The sequence below is a fragment of the Sinocyclocheilus rhinocerous genome, unplaced genomic scaffold (genome assembly GCF_001515625.1).
Source record: "Sinocyclocheilus rhinocerous isolate Xijiao unplaced genomic scaffold, SAMN03320098_v1.1 scaffold2011, whole genome shotgun sequence".
Taxonomy (NCBI): Eukaryota; Metazoa; Chordata; class Actinopteri; order Cypriniformes; family Cyprinidae; genus Sinocyclocheilus; species Sinocyclocheilus rhinocerous.
Genome location: NW_015649239.1, coordinates 81,728 through 88,514, shown reverse-complemented (window position 1 = coordinate 88,514; position 6,787 = coordinate 81,728). Strand labels below are relative to the sequence as shown.

General features: G+C 36.9%; 2 protein-coding genes across 2 annotated transcripts in view; one reads left to right on the top strand and one right to left on the bottom strand.

The window, feature by feature from the left end:
• The window catches only part of LOC107710449 (GTP-binding protein Di-Ras1-like), a 6,956-nt gene extending 3,140 nt beyond the window's left edge, over nucleotides 1-3,816 (bottom strand). The window contains exon 1 of the mRNA XM_016515217.1: nucleotides 3,519-3,816. The gene's annotated coding sequence lies outside the window, so the exon portion shown is untranslated. The remainder of the gene's footprint in view (nucleotides 1-3,518) is intronic.
• Nucleotides 3,817-5,421: 1,605 nt separating this feature from the next.
• Nucleotides 5,422-6,787, top strand: part of LOC107710448 (adenomatous polyposis coli protein 2-like) — a 41,716-nt gene continuing 40,350 nt past the window's right edge. The window contains exon 1 of the mRNA XM_016515216.1: nucleotides 5,422-5,482. The gene's annotated coding sequence lies outside the window, so the exon portion shown is untranslated. The remainder of the gene's footprint in view (nucleotides 5,483-6,787) is intronic.

Here is a 6,787-nt window from a genome sequence, read left to right as displayed (position 1 = left end):
TGACTTTTTATCTAATAATTATGACTTTCAATATCTTAATTTCAACTTTTCATCTCATTTATTTAATGTCAAAATTATAATTCATCAAAGCATTACTTTTCTTAAGTGGCAGAAATAGGCTTCTATACAAGTGCTTTACTAGTATTAAATATTAATCCCAAGTATTAAGTATTAATCATATTCACACCAAGAACAATAACTATAAAAATGATAATAGCAATAAATATAATAATAGTATATAATACATGAGAGTCCACACCAACACATGATAATGTTCTGTTTATTCTAAGTACTTGCTGCAGTTATATTGCCTGCCACTTTAAATACTCAAGCTCTTTAAAGATTCTGATTGGCTAAAAATGTTTTTATCATTCATCAGCTAGAAAAAAAAAAATCTGAAAATCATTCTGGTTCTGAAAATCATTCCAACAATATTGCCCTCCTGTGTTGTTTCCATAATATTTGTGGTGTGGACAACTAGAATTAGACCTATATTATTATTGTTATCATTACAGTTATTTTCCATGGTGTGAACAGGGCTTTACTCTTATTAATATCATATAAAATATAATAACTATTGGTGTTGCTGGCTCTGTTTCATAAAGCACTAATAGTCAAAACCATGAATTACAGTGAGTTTACAACAGTTAATATTCCAAAGTCTGCTTGGTTGGCCATGAGTGTGCTGTTCCCACTGAGGCTCCGCTGTAGATGGTATCGCATTTGTTTTCTGCTGGTTTGTACCAGTTTGCGTGATGTCAGTAGAAACATCAGGCCTTTGAACACCCTCAATAATTTGTAACAAATATTAAAGCAAAACATAATTTCTGATTTCTTTCTTTTTATTTAGACGTGAAATATGACGTTCTTGACAGTTTGTATGAGATACTACAAGACACCATTGGTAACAGGGTTGCCTGACATTATTATTTACATATGAAAGATTATGTGTATCTTTAGATGCATTTACATTGTGACTGTGCCTCAGATGGTGTGAACCACATAGAAAGGATGGAAAGAGAATGGTCAGCATTTTCCTGACGTGGATGTTTCTCTCTCTCGCTGTGTGTGTAAATATATACATAAGAGTGTATGTCTGTGTGCCTTTGTGAATTGAGTAGGACGGTCTCTGCTGCCATCAGCATCAAGGTCATCTATTAATGATATCTTGCTCATTTATCTTGCTGTGAAGCAGCCGTTGGACTCAGTCTCCTGTGGAAAGCAAGATCACACCAGATATTTCTGGCACCTTACTGGATTCTTGCAGCATTTGGAGACAGGGGCCACTTCCTGACTACCTCAATAGAGATTTACTCAAATGCCTAATTTTCACATGACAGATCGATAAACACAGAACAGACCAATGCAGTCTGCGTTTAAGTGCTTGAAAATGCTCACATCTACTCAGCCCCAGAGGAAAATTCAGTGGTACTTCTGAATTAGCAGTAATGATTATCACTCAGATGAACAGAGACCAAATGAGCCTCTTACTGAAGACTTCCTCTTTGGTTCGCCAGCAGCATAAGATGCAATCTCAGTGGAAAGCAAGTTTTGAATATTAAGGATGTTTTGTCAAGCCCTTATACATCTCATATTCCATAAATTTTTTTCTGTCATAGTAAAACTGATCAGATGTAAAGGTCAGACATTTTATAAAGAGGCTTAACAAATCCTGTCCATTGGAGTTAATGCACAAGACTGTGAGAGATGCGATGTGCTTTTGAGAACAATGGATCAGGCATATGAAAAATAAATGCCAGAGTCAAGATAAATAAATGACTGGATGCGATACCATTTCTGTACTTTCTGTCCTCTCCACAGACACAAAAGTCAAAGTAATGAGATACTAAGTCATAACTATAAGATAAAAAAGATTCTGATTGGCTAAAAATGTTTTTATCATTCATCAGCTAGAAAAAAAAAAATCTGAAAATCATTCTGGTTCTGAAAATCATTCCAACAATATTGCCCTCCTGTGTTGTTTCCATAATATTTGTGGTGTGGACAACTAGAATTAGACCTATATTATTATTGTTATCATTACAGTTATTTTCCATGGTGTGAACAGGGCTTTACTCTTATTAATATCATATAAAATATAATAACTATTGGTGTTGCTGGCTCTGTTTCATAAAGCACTAATAGTCAAAACCATGAATTACAGTGAGTTTACAACAGTTAATATTCCAAAGTCTGCTTGGTTGGCCATGAGTGTGCTGTTCCCACTGAGGCTCCGCTGTAGATGGTATCGCATTTGTTTTCTGCTGGTTTGTACCAGTTTGCGTGATGTCAGTAGAAACATCAGGCCTTTGAACACCCTAAGATGTATTAGAGATACTCCCTGAGCTACTCAGGAACATCTCAGATGTGCATCGTTTTTGGAACTCTGGGAATTCTCTGGTTACTGTGGAAACAGACCTGGAGGGCATGTCTAGGGTGATGGAGAGAATGAGCAAAAACAAGAGTGAGAGAATGCCATCAGAGATAATGATGAAAACGAAGCCAGACTGAGCCAAAACAACATATTTCTAATGTTGCATGTCATCTTTCTGTCAGTTACCCTAGTAACCAACTGGCAAAACAGTGGGTTCAATTTACGTCACTGCAGCCTATTCATACACTGAGGTGAAAGAAACTATTTATAGTGTTGAATGATTACTAAACGAAAATATGTAGTCTCAGATCAGTTCATAGGACAATTTATTAATCAACACTGATTATTTGGATATTTCACCAAAAAAAAAAAAAAAATAATAATAAAAATTCAAAATCTACATCTTGAGGTGAGGAAATGTGTAACTGAGGTGGCCTGAAAGGCTTCTACAGGAGACATGCAAACGTCTATCGCATGTGATGTCTAAAAATACCACAGCCCATCAACTTTCTTACTCTATAAGCTCGATCCTGAGCCCCTCGGAGCTCTGATGGAATGCAGATCCGAGACGGTCCGCATCTCTTAATCAACGGGGTTTGCTGTTACAGCTGGCGTTAATATTGCGCGTTAAACTGTAATTAGGCAACAATCAAAACAGGCATCCTGTTATTTTCTCTCAGCCAGTTGGGTAATAAAGCACATATAGGCCATGCAACCTGAATGAACAAGCACTTCGAAACAATGGGAGGACGTGGATAACAGAATACGCTATTTCAGATTTCGTTTAACTTAATCACATGTCGCGTTTACATTCATGCGGAGACGAATACATCATCCGCGCGTAATTCACATGAATTCGCACTGAACCGAACGTCATTTTTAAGTCGATAATCGCTTGTTTGTCGTCAAAAGGGCATCGTCCACACACACTGGCGATGAATAACAAAACGCAAGGGATCCTCAAAGTCATTACGTCGCTGTGCGCCGAAAGATGCTATTGCGGTCCGTCACACGAAAATCTACAAGGACGCGCGTCAAAGACATGAGCGTATCGATACATGAAAGCCGCGTTTATCTAAACGCGTTACATAATCAAACAATTAAGTATGTAGGCTACATCTAGTGAAAAGCGATGTATTCTTACCTGGCGACTGTGAAGCAACGTCCCAAATCGTGTTAGTCATAAATTATAGGAAGCATTAGGAGATCAGATACACGACAAATGTCTTACATTCTCTATAGTACCAGTCCCGTTTCATCTTCTCGTGTTATTTGCATGGCGTAAATCGAGCGATGTCGCTGAAAATGCTGTTATTGCTCTTCGGGCGCGCGAGCTCCAGCTGTCCTACCACGTCCTCTCTGACGCACGCAGCACGCGATATGCGGCTCATCACCCCCGCGTCCTGTGTCCCGTTACACGACCAGAACAAAACCCCCACCTGCTCTATACCGCTAAACTGCTCTCCATCTACGCCATGTTGGTCATACAACGTTGTTCCGTCACTAAAGGGGGCATGTTACATTAATAAAACACCATTTTGTGCGCGACATTTCCTCTATGGGCACACTTGGAATGGATGAAGGCACTGGAATTATGAAAATAGTACAATATCTTAAAATAGCTATAAAGAAAAAAGTGTTTCAGCTATCAGACTTTCTAAAATATGAGAAATAAAGGAACAGAAATTCGGGCACGGGTAGGTCTGCAAGAGGCCTGTTATTTAAGCGTGGTTTAAGGGCACACCTGTACAAAAAAAAATAGTATAGAAAACCCACTCTATATATATGGTTAAGAAATAATACATACGGTTAAATCATCGATATATAAAACGTTTTTTAAGATCAGATACGTGGCGCACCTGCTGATGTAATCAGGTCGTATGAACGCTACGTATATAAATAACGCATTTAACTTCCGAATAAGACAGCAGTTTTAATGAAAAAAAAAATATATATATATATATATAATTCACTATAAGCATTACAACATTCAGCTATTTACATCTCGCAACAACAGACTTCCAAGGCGTTGACACACCTTAACTATAAGGTGTGCTTATATCTTGTCGTCAGAATAACATTTTGTGAACTATATTTGTCTCCCTCCAATGGTTTTGCTGATGAATCGACAAAGCAATAATTTCAACATAATCATTCCAAAATAATGATGTTCAGCCTTTTTGACACCAAAGGCACGCCACTGTCCAAGAGAATAGTAGAAGTCAATAGTTTGATATTTGTGCATTTGATAGACGCTTTAATCTAAAATGACAGTAAATTCAAGGTATGAGTTCATCAGCATGTTTTTCTCTTGAATTTTAACCCATGACATAACTATTGCCGTCCTCCAGAAACACATCTGTATTGTTCCGTATAATAGATTTTTTTGTATTTCCAATATTGGAGTATACTGTCACAAACGACCCATGAGTGCTGAACTGTATCTCTTTTTTTTTAACCTTAAAGTCAACTGAAAAAAAAAATCTTCTGGACATATTCAGCATTACTGCATGGGGGAAAATATATGTATAATATATGTATGTTGACCAATATCAGGACATGTTATCACAATACAGCATATACTGTATTGTCTTAATGGAGCCATTAAAAAAGCTTTTAAAAAAATAATTGACAAAAACAGTAATGCATCTATGCAACACCACACTATTTACAAAACAGCAAAATAAAAGGTAACACAAAACCTTTGTTTTACTGTGTTCACCTGTTTACACAACAGCTTGTATAAAAAGCTATATATTATATGTACATTTTAAAGAATTCTAAAAATAAACATTACTATTAGGTTATTTATTATTTTTAACAAAGAAACAAGCCAAATGTGACACATCTTAATAATACTGCAACCGCATTTCTCGACAGAGCTACGTTTGCAAGTTGAGGTAAATGCGTATTTTTCTTTCAAATATATACGTTTGAGAAAAAAAAATGAAAAGAGAGAGAAGAAGAAAGCGCATGTGTGTGGGAGGGAGAGAGAGGCGTGACATCAGAGCGCGCAGCATCACTGAAAGCAGGGCATCATCCCCACAGAGAAAGACAGCAGCGCCTCCACGCCCAGTAAACACTACCAGCGCTACTGCTGAACATGAGGTAAGATTTAAACCAATTCAATCTATTAGTCTACATGATAAACCACGGATGACAGGTGTATCACAACATATGCATGTTTGCGGGGAAATCTAACTGCTATGTACGCTGTGTGTCCGTGAGACGTGCTGAGGTCCTGAGGAGAATATTTATGAGGGCGCCAGAGAGGACCGTTCACCAGAAGCGTTCCCACGAATCTCACGCGTTAACGAGTCCAAATTAGATTGAATTAAAATGCTTGATGGGAAAAAATGTTGTTTTAGGGACATAAAAATCAAATATTTTCTCTGTCTGATATCGTAGCTAAAATATCACTACCAAGGTCAACAATAAAACAACAAGGATATCTGCTCTACCTGAGTCATGGGTTTTAATATTCAGAAACCCGAGGGTGAGGGTCATTTTCTTATTCGGTGTATCATTAAAGCTTCCTAGCAGTCACTTGAAGCCATTCGATGTCCATAGAAGCAAAATAATTGAATCTCCTGCAAATTTGTTTCGGCCTCCATTACCGTGAATTTTCAATGAGCACAAAGAAAATTTGACGATTATTCGACACGACTGATTACATGTTATTAGATTTGTCAGTAGCCTACATTATTGTAAATAGTCTTTTTAGAAACTGGGTTCACCCAAAACCAAAATTAGATGTGTCTGAATGACCATCAGAGTTATGGAAAACTGTTAGAAAAAGCATTGTTTTATTAGATAGATAGATAGATAGATAGATTCATGGCATAAAACTATTGCCTAAAATACCCAATTTACTGATAAATAAATAATAATATACGCATAGTGAGTTAAATGGTACACCTGGATTTTATTTTAATAATTATTGTATTTTACATCTGCCATTTGGTAAGTGCAGTGTACTGACAGCCTGATATTGTATCAGCCGATTTGAGTTTATTTTATAATGACCAGCTGACTGTACATTATCCTGCTGGAATAAATATATGGACATGGAATATTCATTTGAGTTTCGAGAGATAAGACATGAGCACAGCTATTTAGGAAACACATTTATGTACTACATAGCATATTATATATGTACACCATCATTTTTTCAAAATATTTCTTAGCTGGATGCTGAAAACTGGCTAAGAATTTCAGATTGATCTGTAATAATATGTGAAATTCTAAGACAGACTGTGTGTCTGAGGGGGAAAAAATGCCCAGCTATACATGATCCAGTTAGACTATTGGCATTAAGCTGAATGGGGCTGAACCATAGACTGTATAAAAACATGGACATAGTGTCCGTGACGTCACCCGTAGGGTTCCGAAGAGAGTTTTTGAAGCTCAAAA